This window comes from Chiloscyllium plagiosum, unplaced genomic scaffold (genome assembly GCF_037043375.1).
Source record: "Chiloscyllium plagiosum isolate Xiang-an unplaced genomic scaffold, Cpla_swu_hap1 HiC_scaffold_35, whole genome shotgun sequence".
NCBI lineage: Eukaryota > Metazoa > Chordata > Chondrichthyes > Orectolobiformes > Hemiscylliidae > Chiloscyllium > Chiloscyllium plagiosum.
In genome coordinates, this window is record NW_028270173.1 from 47540889 (window position 1) to 47552695 (window position 11807).

General features: G+C 41.5%; 1 long non-coding RNA gene across 1 annotated transcript; it reads right to left on the reverse strand.

The window, feature by feature from the left end:
- Positions 1-3489: 3489 nt before the first annotated feature.
- On the reverse strand, positions 3490-9345 carry LOC148140777 (uncharacterized). The gene is made up of 2 exons (XR_015753079.1): positions 8767-9345; positions 3490-4362 (listed from the first exon to the last, which is right to left on the reverse strand). It is a non-coding gene; the product is annotated as an uncharacterized LOC148140777 (long non-coding RNA).
- Between the last annotated feature and the right edge of the window lie 2462 nt (positions 9346-11807).

Consider the following 11807-nt stretch of genomic DNA (forward strand, 5'->3'; position numbering starts at 1 on the left):
ACCATGGAGGGATTTTAAAACATGTATGAAAATTTTCAAAATCAAGGCATTGTTTAACTGGGAGCTATCATGGCCCAGTCACCAAGGTGGAGGGGGGAAATAAGATCTGAAAATGTGTTGCTGGAAAAGAGCAGCAGGTCAGGCAGCATCCAAGGAGCAGGAGAATCGACGTTTCGGGCATGAGCCCTTCTTCATGAATGAGGAAAGTGTGTCCAGCAGGCTAAGATAAAAGGTAGGGAGGAGGGACTTGGGGGAGGGGCGTTGGAAATGCGATAGGTGGAAGGAGGTCAAGGTGAGGGTGATAGGCCGGAGTGGGGGTGGGGGCGGAGAGGTCAGGAAGAAGATTGCAGGTTAGGAAAGCGGTGCTGAGTTCGAAGGATTTGACTGAGACAAGGTGGGGGGAGGGGAAATGAGGAAACTGGAGAAATCGGAGTTCATCCCTTGTGGTAGGAGGGTTCCTAGGCGGAAGATGAGGCGCTCTTCTTCCAACCGTCGTGTTGCTATGGTCTGGCGATGGAGGAGTCCAAGGACCTGCATTTCCTTGGTGGAGTGGGAAGGGGAGTTGAAGTGTTGAGCCATGGGGTGGTTGGGTTGGTTGGTCCAGGTGTCCCAGAGGTGTTCTCTAAAATGTTCCGCAAGTAGGCGGCCTGTCTCCCCAATATAGAGAAGGCCACATCGGGTGCAGCGGATGCAATAAATGATGTGTGTGAAGGTGCAGGTGAATTTGTGGTGGATATGGAAGGATCCCTTGGGACCTTGGAGGGAAGTAAGGGGGGAGGTGTGGGTGCAAGTTTTGCATTTCTAGCGGTTGCAGGGGAAGGTGCCGGAAGTGGAGGTTGGATTGGTGGGGGGTGTGGACTTGACGAGGGAGTCACAGAGGGAGTGGTCTTTTCGGGGAAATAAGATGTTCACTAATGAAGTGATGTTTGGCATGAAGCATGAGTTTGAAACATACTAAAACACATAATACTCAAATAGTATTGTGAAACATTACTTGGTAAAGTGAGACACCCATCCTCCAATTACTCTTTGCGGAGATTTAACCAAGAATTTAGTTGTTATTAAAGGTTACATGAAGTTGTATTAACTCTTTTTTTTTGTAAAGTGATTAATTGCTGATTAAATTTTGGATAGTTTCAAACCCGATTGCTTGATAAAGTTTAGTTAACTAATGGAAGTGAGGACCATTTGTTCAGACTTTATGGGAAATCCAATTATGTTCAAACACTTTCAAACAGAATTCAAGCCTTTGTTCACCATGAAATTAACATTCTAAACCAGTGCAATAATTATTTCAAAATAGAATGTTAAACAATTTATTTATCGTAGATTATAAAATCCTACAAAAGGACAACATTGCCAGAAACATTTTTGAAAGAGTAAAATCATAACATGTAACGATAGGAATAACTGAGTAGAAATGTTAATGTAGTGTTTAACCTCCCGAAACTGATATTTTAGGAATGTGTGATCGTTACTATTTGTTTCTGAAGTTAGTTCCTGATTTTCTTTAGATACATTCATGACCTTCCTCCTTGCCCTATCCATGGCACTGATCATCGCTGTGTGCAGTATGGACAGATAACTCAAGAATAAGAAAATTGTTATGGAATTATTAAATAAATTTCTTCTCTGAAGCTAAAATAAAACAGATACAAATTGAAAATAGTACAAGTACATGATAGGCGAGTCAGCATTTGAATAGGGAAAGTACAGTTTCAGGTTTTAGACTGAGATTTTGAAAAGTCAATCTTATTGTTCCTTAAGGATTTTACATTGTGTCTTTTCAATCGGACTAGAATTAGGTTTATTGTCCTGTGTGTTCAAGTTACAAAAGACCAGGGGTTCAGTGTAAAGTGTACAATGTCACCAACACACCGCGCCAGCTTAGGTACAAATCTTAGTACAAAAAAGAGAAAATAAAAAAAACGTTATACTCCATTAGAGATATACATAATATAAATCAGGAAAATACAAAACAAAGCTAATAAGATAGACATTAGTCTTTCCACAAGGGCTTTCCACTGGTTACCAACCAGTATCCATCGTTGCTCCGGGCTACTGGCCTCCCCACAATAGAGAGGCTGGTTGCCCCTGCCCTGGGCCCACTGGCTACTGTCCCCACTTCACTCTGGGCTGCTGGCTTCCCCACTGTGGGCCCACGAGTTGCCCCTGTTCTGGGCCCACTGGCTACCGGCCCAGAGTGTGGTGGGACAGCAGTCAGCAGGCTTGGAGCTGGGGTGACTAGCTGCATGGTCATTGTCTAACATGTGTCAGCTGGATGATACTTGCTACTGAATAGTAGATGTTGGGATCATGTCCAGGCCTTGCTGCATTTTGACTGCTCAGTATCTGAAATATCATGAATTGTGCTGAATATTGTGCACCCCCACCTCTGTCCTTATGATGGGGGGAGGGGGGGAAATCATTGACAAAACAGCTGGAGATGGTTGGGCGAAGTACACCACCCTGAAGAACTCATACAGTGATGTCTTCTGGATATGGTGAGTGATTCTTAACAATTACAGTCATTATTTATTGTGCGGGATGTGTCTCCAACCAGTGGGGAGTTTTCCCCGATTCCGATTGACTAGTTTTACAGGACTCATTAAGGTTACACTCGGTCAAATAAAACACTGAAATCATTGGCAGTCATCCTTACTTTCCCTCTTGAATTTTCTTTTGTCCATTTTGTACCAAGGCTGTAATGACAGTAGGAGGTGAATGGGCCAAGTGCAACCCAAACTGAGTGAGAAGGTTATTGTGGAGAAAGTGCCACTTGATGGCATTGTCAATGACACGTTTTATAGTTTTGCTGATGATTGAGAGTAGAATTACAGGGTGGAAACAGGGTGGAGTTTTGTGCACAGGACCTACCTGGATGATTTTCCACATTCTTGGTAAATACTAATGTTGTAGCTGCACTAGATCAGCTTGGCTAGGTGCATGGCTCATTCTGGAGGCTTAGTCTTCACTGCTGTTGCTGGAATATTGTCTGGGCATAAACTTTGATGGTATCCAGTGCCAAGATCATTCACTTGGCATGTCTGGCTGAAGAAAATGCTTCCACCTTACTAAAGGAACAATAAAAACCGTGGAAGACATCTACATCCAGGCAATTTGATTTGATTTAAGTGACATGGATTCTTCAAATCATATGAGTGGTGAGCACAAATGAGGCGAGTAATACCAAGTGATAAATTGTTCACTAAATTGGGTTTAAGAGTCTTTGGATGGTGGCTCTTATCAAAAGGGGGATTGTTCGGGTAACCATGACTGAGCAGCACAAAACGGCCAATGACTACACCTGAGTGAAACAGCAGAACATGGCTGACAGTTGTCTGAGAGCTTGGAAAAATATTTGCTGAATGTAGCCTGCACAACCTCGTCGCTCTGTGGACCCAAGGTACCAGAACTGAGATAGAATATGCAGCTGCAGTTGTTTAACCATAAGACATAGATAAGAAATTTTAACACTTAATTAGTGAGTCTGTCTTGAATTATTTAATCAATCTGTTACAATACTAATAGTAGGTTTTCGTTAAGATCCTTCAAATAATCATCAGTATGTATTCTGAAGTGGTTATATATTCATCTATATACCAAAAAAACACTGAAAACATTAAGGGGAAAGATCCAAATAAAATCATGAGGGAAAACCAGTGTCAGAGAGTAAAAGCAGCCTCTATATCATTACAGGGAGAACAGGTACAGAAACTAGAATGCAGGTTAAATGAACATATTGTAAGACACCCAAGGGTAAAGATCAGGGTGTCTCATAAACACGGCGAGAAAGAAACTGCTCACAACTCAGTAGCTAAAGAATTCTAACATTAGGTGGAAACCATATAACTTCATTGGAACTGATATTATAACAACTAGTAAAAAATATTTTTTGCATTTCATGTAATGAGGTTAATGAGGAACTTAAAAAGTCCTTAAATGATAGGTGAATATCCAATTAATTTACAGTTAACATGGTGCAGCTGACAAATATCTGGGCGGGAATGTACTTGAATACAGTGCCCATTGTGAAAAGTCCCAAGAAGGGAGTGAGGAGAGTCTGGGAAACATCATGAGACCATGGAGGACTGGGGGCTGACCACAAGCATGTCCATCTGTAGCTGTTTAGACAGACAATTACCTTAATTGAAAATATATGTAATTAATTAACAATTAGTTTGTAAGCGTTAAAGGCCGGATGAAACAAATGTATAAAAATGTACATTGTCCTTTGTTAGTGAAGACTTCTTTGGATTGTCAGCTGTTTTTCTTCCCCAATGGAATAAACTCTTTGGTGCTGGCAGTGAACTCCTGGGTGTCGAGTGAATCATTTGGTCATTCCACCCCGACACTAGAAATCTGAAACAAATATAGAAAATATTGGCTATGTTCAGCTGAAGTCAACAGGATCTGTGGAGCAAGAAAAACAACATTTACTAATGGTGTTGATTACCTTTCAACAGAAATGGAATGGAATATTGATGGTGAACAAAAGTCTAAGTTTTCAGCTTTGGAGGTTATGTCAACACTAGTGAACACCGACCCTCCAATCTTCCAGCACCTCACCCATGGCTAAAAATGATGCAAAAATATCAGCCAGGGTTGATATTTCAGTCTTTGTTTCAGATTTCTGAGGAATTCAGTCTGGTTCTGTGGCACGTGGAACCTGGTCAAGCTGGATGGGTGAAAGCTTCATGGGACCTGACCCAATATTCTCTCAGAGATTTGTTCCTGCTGATAGGGGTGGGTTTAAACCACCTTGTCAGGGAAAGGAAACTTGAGGGGTAACCCAAATTAGAAAGCAGTGAAGTTGGCAAAAGGATAGCAAAAAGATTCTTGGAAGAATAGCAGGTAGGAGAACAAAGTAGAGGCACTAATTAAGGTTTGAAAATAGAATGATGTCAAAAATCTAAAGTTAAAGGCACTTGACCTAAAAGCACACTGCTTTCACAGCAATATAATCAATTTAAAGGCACAAATAAAGATCATGGGTATGATCTAATGTTGCTGCTGAAACAATGGCTGCATGGTAACCAGGACTGGGAATGCAATATTTAAAGGCAGATAGAAGGAAAAGGAAGTGGTGTTGTACTGATAATAATAGATGGGATCAATACAGTAATGAGGGAGGATTTCAGCTCAGCAGAGTAAATGTGTGTCAGCTGTCTGGGTGGAGCTAAGAAACAGGAAGGGGCAGCAATATCAGCTGGATTTGTTTATTTGCCACCAACAGTAGTAATGGTGTGGGGTGTAGTATTAATCAGGAGATGAAATTATGTTCTAACATGGGCAATACAGCTGGGTGACTTCAATCTGCATATGCACTGGGTAAACTAATTATGCATAATGCAGGGAAGGACAATATTTTATTTCAATTCGCTCATGGATGAGAGTGAGACTGGCTGGGCCAGAATTTACTGCCTGTCCTTAGCTACCCTTGAAAAGATAGTTGTGAGCTGCCTTCTTGAACATCAGCAGTCCATCTGCTCTAGTTACAGCCATTATGCCATTGAAGAGGGAATTACAGGATTTTGATTCAGCAACAATAAAGTAACGGTGATATAGTTCCAACACAGAATGGAGAATGGCTTGGAGGGGAAACTATAGGTGGTGGTGATCCTAAGTATCTGTTGCTTGGAATGCATCTGTTGCTCTTCTCCTTTTGAAAGGAAGTGGTAATGGGTTCAGAAGGTGCTGTCTCAGGATCTTTGGCAAATTTCTGTAGTGAATCTTATCGCTAGTATACACTGATGTAACTAAGTGGGTGGTGGAGAGTGTGGATATTTGAGGATTAGGTACCAATCAAGCTGGTTGCTTTATGAGAGATGGCTTCAAGCTCCTTGTGTGTTCTTTGAGCTTTTCTCATCCTGACAAGTGTAGAGTATTCCATCACACTCCTGACTTGTGCCTTGCAGATAGTGGCTAGGCTTTGGGAAGTTAGAAGTTACTTGGTGCGCTAATCCTCACCTCAACGGAATGTATTTGGGATGAGGTTGTCCAGCAATATCTTGGTTAACCAACTCGATCATGTGTCATTTTTGATCCAGTATTTTGTAACGCAAAAATGCTAATAAGTAATCTCATTCTTCAAGACCCAAATGGAGTTGTCACTCAGACACTGTTACGTTATATTTAAAAGTGAAGAAGTTCATTCTAATTAAGGAAATGAAGGAGGCAAGAGTAACAAATGGTTCAGGTGAATTGGAAAAAGACTTTATAAGGCATGACTGTACAAAGTAATGGATGGGTTTATTTGAAAAGCTTGGTCACATGACTTACAGCAACTATCCATTTGTTCATGCTGCAAAAACTGGGAAAAAAAGCCAGTCAACGGAGGTTAACAAATAAAGTTCAGAGTTGCCTTGCACTAAAAGGAATGATCTGTAAAGTTGCCAGAAATAGCAGCAATTCTCAGGTTTGCAAGGTTCATAGAATACAATGACAGAGACCCGAGAGTCTGATAAACTAATAGAACTTTAACATAATTTAGCAACTTAAATATGGAAATAGTCTGTACAAGCTTACATAGAGATGTAAACAGAAAACACGACTGAAATAAAGTTGAATATATTACAGAAAATTTATATTGATGAATATAGAAATGGCAGAGAAGCTTTATATATATTTTCAATAAGCAAGATACCAGAGATCTCCAGAAATTTGAGAGATGATATGGTTATACTGGAGATATTAATGCAGCTGGAAATGGATAAATCTCTCGGACCTGATAGTCTTCATCCCAACATGTTGAAGGAGATGGCTATAGGGATAATTGATGCATTTTTATTGTCTGTTCTTGCTGATTGGAAATGAGTGAATGTCATTATTACTTAAGAAGGGAGCCAGAGAGAAAATAAGGAATTACAAACATGTTAGGCCGACATCAGTAACAGGAAAAAATGCTACAAATCTACAGAATCAATGAGCAAAAACTGATAGTCAAGTTCAATACCCATGAAGATGACCTCAACCATGAGCTTGGGTTCATGTCATTTACATGTGAGCCCACCACACAGTTCTGTATCTGTAAAACCTTCCTTTCTGTCCTGTTTTGACACAATCACCTTGATAAATTATGATCTCTCTATCTTAATTACGTCATATAGTTTTAGATTTATTACTTTTGTTAGACCTGTAACATGCGATTCTTACACCGATCATATTATTCCAGTCAAACAAAACCAAAAGAATTACGGATACTGTAAATGAGGAGGGGGTTTGCTTAGTGGGTCTAGCGGCATCTGAGAAAAAGATTCAGAGTTAACGTTTTGGGTCCGGTGATCCTTCCTCTGCGATTTCTTCCCAGATACTGCCGGGCCTGCTGTGCTTTTCCAGTAGCTTCCGTTTGTGTTCTCTGTTACTCCAGTCAATTGGGCTGTGTCCAGCACCACTTTATTTTTTTTTGTAGTTATCTCTCTATCTCATTTAAACTGATTAGAGGTTATCCTTTCAGCTGTTATTCAGCTGTTGACACTTTACTCCCACTGTATACTACTCTTCGTCACCTGCAGAGGCCGACTGTGCAACACTTGACTCACACCATTTTTATGATCTGATTTCTCTGCCCTTGATTTCTCTGCCAATAAACTGTGTTCTGTGTTTTTCTCACTCACTTCACCTGACAAAGGGGCTACACTTTGAAAGCTTGTGATTTCAAATAAACCTGTTGGGCTATCAGCTGGTGTTGTCTAATTTCTGACTGTGTTCACCCCAGTCCAACACCGGCACCTCCACACCATATAAATCTATTGTGGAGGATGGGATAATACACACCTAGGTGTTGAAGAACGGTTTGGGCATAGTCAGTGTGGATTTGCAAAAGAGAAACTGTGTTGGACAAAATCGTTGGAGTTTCCTTAAAACAGAATTTTAAGAGAGCCAATGATGTGAATAAACTTAATTTTTAGAATATGTTTGATGAAGTCCTCTGTGCAGGCTAGTTAGAAAGATTAAATATATTGGATAGGACTGGCACAGATTAGTGATTGGCAAACAGACAGAATCAGAGATACAGGTCATTCTCATGTTGGCAGGTTGTGCTTCATGGGATAACACAAAGATCTGTATTTAGTTCCAGCTCTTCACAATATACATCAGTGATTTGGAGGCAAGGATCAAATGCAATATTTCCAAATCTGCAGCTCATATAAACTGAGGACAGGGAGAGGCCATTCAGCCCCTCGAGGCTGTTCCATCACTCAATAAAACATGGCTGGCCTATGGCCTAAATCTATATACTAAAATCTTGATACTTTTGCTCAATAAAAATCTGCCCATCTTAGATTTAGTAGCCTGCTATTGTTCAAGAAAACTAAAGTCATTAAAAAAGAAAAGAAAGCCAGAAATACAATCAGAGCAACTGAAATAAACAGGGCAGAAACACTGGCCAAAAACCAAGGTATGGTGGCAACACCGAAGTCAAGACACAGACAATTTTGCCCAAACAGGTCCTTGCAAAGATTCAAGCCCAGACAACTCAAAAGTAGAGAGATTCAAGACTGCTTTACAAAGTGTAAAGGGCAACTCAATATTTCCTTCCAAACAAGTCACCACATGGGGCAGATATGCCTCAATAAATCAGAAGATTAGGTGCATACTCTGGTTTCAAAAGGTGGACACTCAGTCCCCAAAGTAAACAATTCAAACAGGTCACTGTTAGCAAGCCATCAAAAACTATTAACAATATTTCAAGATGGCAAAAGCAATTAACTCAATGCCCCAATTGTTCAAGTTCTTGGGGAAAAATTAGCAAAATTTCCTTACCTGGGTATTTTTCAGTGTAATCAGGAAAGGACTACACACCAGCAGCCAACCATAAGTGAAGCATGCAGACACTTTATTCAAATACAACAAAAAAAGGTAAGAAATAAACTTTTAACTGGATTCTTTGGAAACTTGAATATTCCCAGAGACTGTCAGCTTTTGCTGGCTTTTCAAACTCATAGAATTCCATTTAGTCCACACTGAGCCTTCAAAGAGCATCCCACCCAGACCCATTCCCCACGGCCTGAACACTGTGGGTAATTTAAAGTATGGCCAATTCAGCTAATCTGCACATCTTTGGTCTGTGGTAGGAAACCCACAGAGAAACTCTACACAGACAATGGTCCCGAGTGTGGAATCGAACCTCCGTCCCTGGAGCTGTAATGCAGCAGCGCTAACCACTGAGCTCCCGTGCTCCCCTGACAGTGACCATTCAGGGTCTACTCCTTTTTCCTGCCCTTCCTTCGGTCGGAGGCAGGACTTTAATCGAGGTTTGCAGCCTTTAATAAATGTTTTGAACCATTTCCCCATCCACCCTCCGGCTCCAAGGTTCACCTTCTCGTTCCCACATCCTCACCACCAGCATCACCCAGCCCTCTGTCACAATGCGCATGCTCCAGAGTGAGAGCGTTACTGCGTCTGCGTACATCCCTGTTGTGGCCTGTATAGGGGAAGTTCTCAACCGCGGGGATTTCTGGGTAGGTAGACCAGCCATTGCTGTGTAACTTCTCTTCGTTGGATATGGAGTGTGGGCAGGGAGATAGTGGTTTTTAATTAATAAAATTTGGAACCAAATTATACTTGAATAGCGGTAGTGTAAAGAACAATGAAGTGTAAATGTTCCGCGAGCAGCTGCTGGGCGGATTACACCTTTAACTGTGCCGGATCTGATATCCCCACAGCGAGATTTCCGAGAGTTGTTGGTGTGGGTTTAAACCAGCTCATTCGGGGATACAAACCTAATTGGGAGGAAGTAATTTTGATAACAGGAAGCAGAACAAAGGGAAGGAAGACGAGAAGTCAGGACAGAGAGCTGAACATCGAGCATGGTCTGAAAGTGAAATGGTGTCAAAAAGGTAAAGTTAATAGCACTCCCCCTGAATGGATGGAACATTCACAGCAAGGCAATCAAGCAAAAGGCTCGAATAGAGCTCACTATGAGCTATTGCTATTACACAAACAAAGGTCACATGTTTAGCAGAACTGGGAAGTGAATAGTCAAGGAAATTCGAAGATTTGGAACAAATGACAAGTTGTAAAGGGAGGTTGTGTTAGAACAGTATTACGGGATGCGATGAATGGATGACCAAGGGAACAGCTCGGATCAGGAGTGGTATGTGGAATCTGTTCAGATGCTGCTAAAAGATAGCAGGGGGGCAGCAGACGTTAGTTAGATTCATTTAGAGGCCACCAAATAGCGGTGGGGGTGTGTGGCATGATTTTCATCAGGACATGAGAGTGTTATGTCACATGGACATCTAAGTTGCCATGGGTGACTTCTATCCGCATATATAATGAGAAAACACAACACAGTTGAACGCCGAAGCTGTGAAGAACGAGATTGTGGAGTCTTTATCGGGTGGTTTTCTCAAACACAGTGTTGGAGGGCCAATGAGAGGATGTGTTATTCTAGATCTAGTATTTTGTAAGAAGAAATTATTAATTAGTAATCTTGTCATTATTTTTTAAAAAAAACTTCAAGAATGAGTGATCTGAAAACGACAGAATGTTATATAATCTTTAAAATCATGGTAGCATACTAGCAAGGGTGTTAATTTTCACATAAGGTAAATTATGAAAACCTGAGTTCCAAATTAGTTTTGGTGAAGTTGAAAAATACAATAAACGGCATGACTCTACATAAGCAATGGACAGTCATTAAAGGACTGTCACATAACTTGCAGCCAGTATGCATTCTGTCAATGTGCAATAAAGACAAAAAAAATACATCAACCAGCCTGGACAGACACGAGGCAATCACTTCGGGGGGGGGGGGGGGGGGAAGGAATTATTTTGACAGGTTTAAGAGTCTGGGAGGGTGAAACAGGGTTCTGAGAGAGTGAAAATGTCTCAGATACATAAATGGATCCAAGCTAAATGTCACTTTTCCCCACCCCCACATACCAGGCCTTGTTATCACATCAGCTGCTATTGTACATAATCCTTTGTCAGATGCAAATAGTCCCAGTAGCAGCTATTAATGTTCCCAGACTAACCATATCCACACCTTTGTTTGTCTAACTGTTTATCTCTCTCTTTAGACTATTTCCACCTATTGTTTATCCATCCCCATCCCCCACGACATTTATCTCAAAAGATGCTGTCAGACCTGCTGAGTTTTCCCAGCAATTTCTGTTTTTGTTTGATTTCCAGCATCCGCACACAGTTAATTCAGGTTTTTTTTAAACTGTTTAACTCACTGTCACGTCTCTTCTAGTTATGGCCAATTTGAAGAAGTGCTGCTCCTCTCTCTGACAGGATTTCCATTCCAATCTTTCTTATTTCTTGTTCACCACCGTTAATGTTGCTGTCACTCCTGGGGTTTGACAAGGTATTTGTGAAAACCCCTATCCACAATCACATCATATTTCCCAGGGACTGCCTCCGGCTCAGACTCCCCCCACGTGGATTCCAACTCCAGTTCCATCCTTTGTGTTGAATCCATCCAGCATCACAGGGATCTCTGTGCTGTTCAACGGGCCCCTGACAGCTGTTCTCATCATTTCCTGAGATCCACACTCAGTGTCATACATTGTCATATGCACATTCCCAACCTCTGTCCAACAGCAGCGCCTCATGCTGGCTCAGACCTGTGGTTGTTGCCTGGTGTACTGATCTCTACATTGCACAGGATGAGCACCAGCTCTCTGGTCCCTCCTCCTATCTCCCCCTGACCCATGACTCTACCATTGGCACAACAGTGCATTGTGTCCACAATGGTCACCAACCTCATCTAATCCAAGAATCTCACCCTCTGTGTATCCAAGCTCATAGTCTCCTAACTCCACACATCTCACTTCTACCTCCTTCCCAAAATCCCC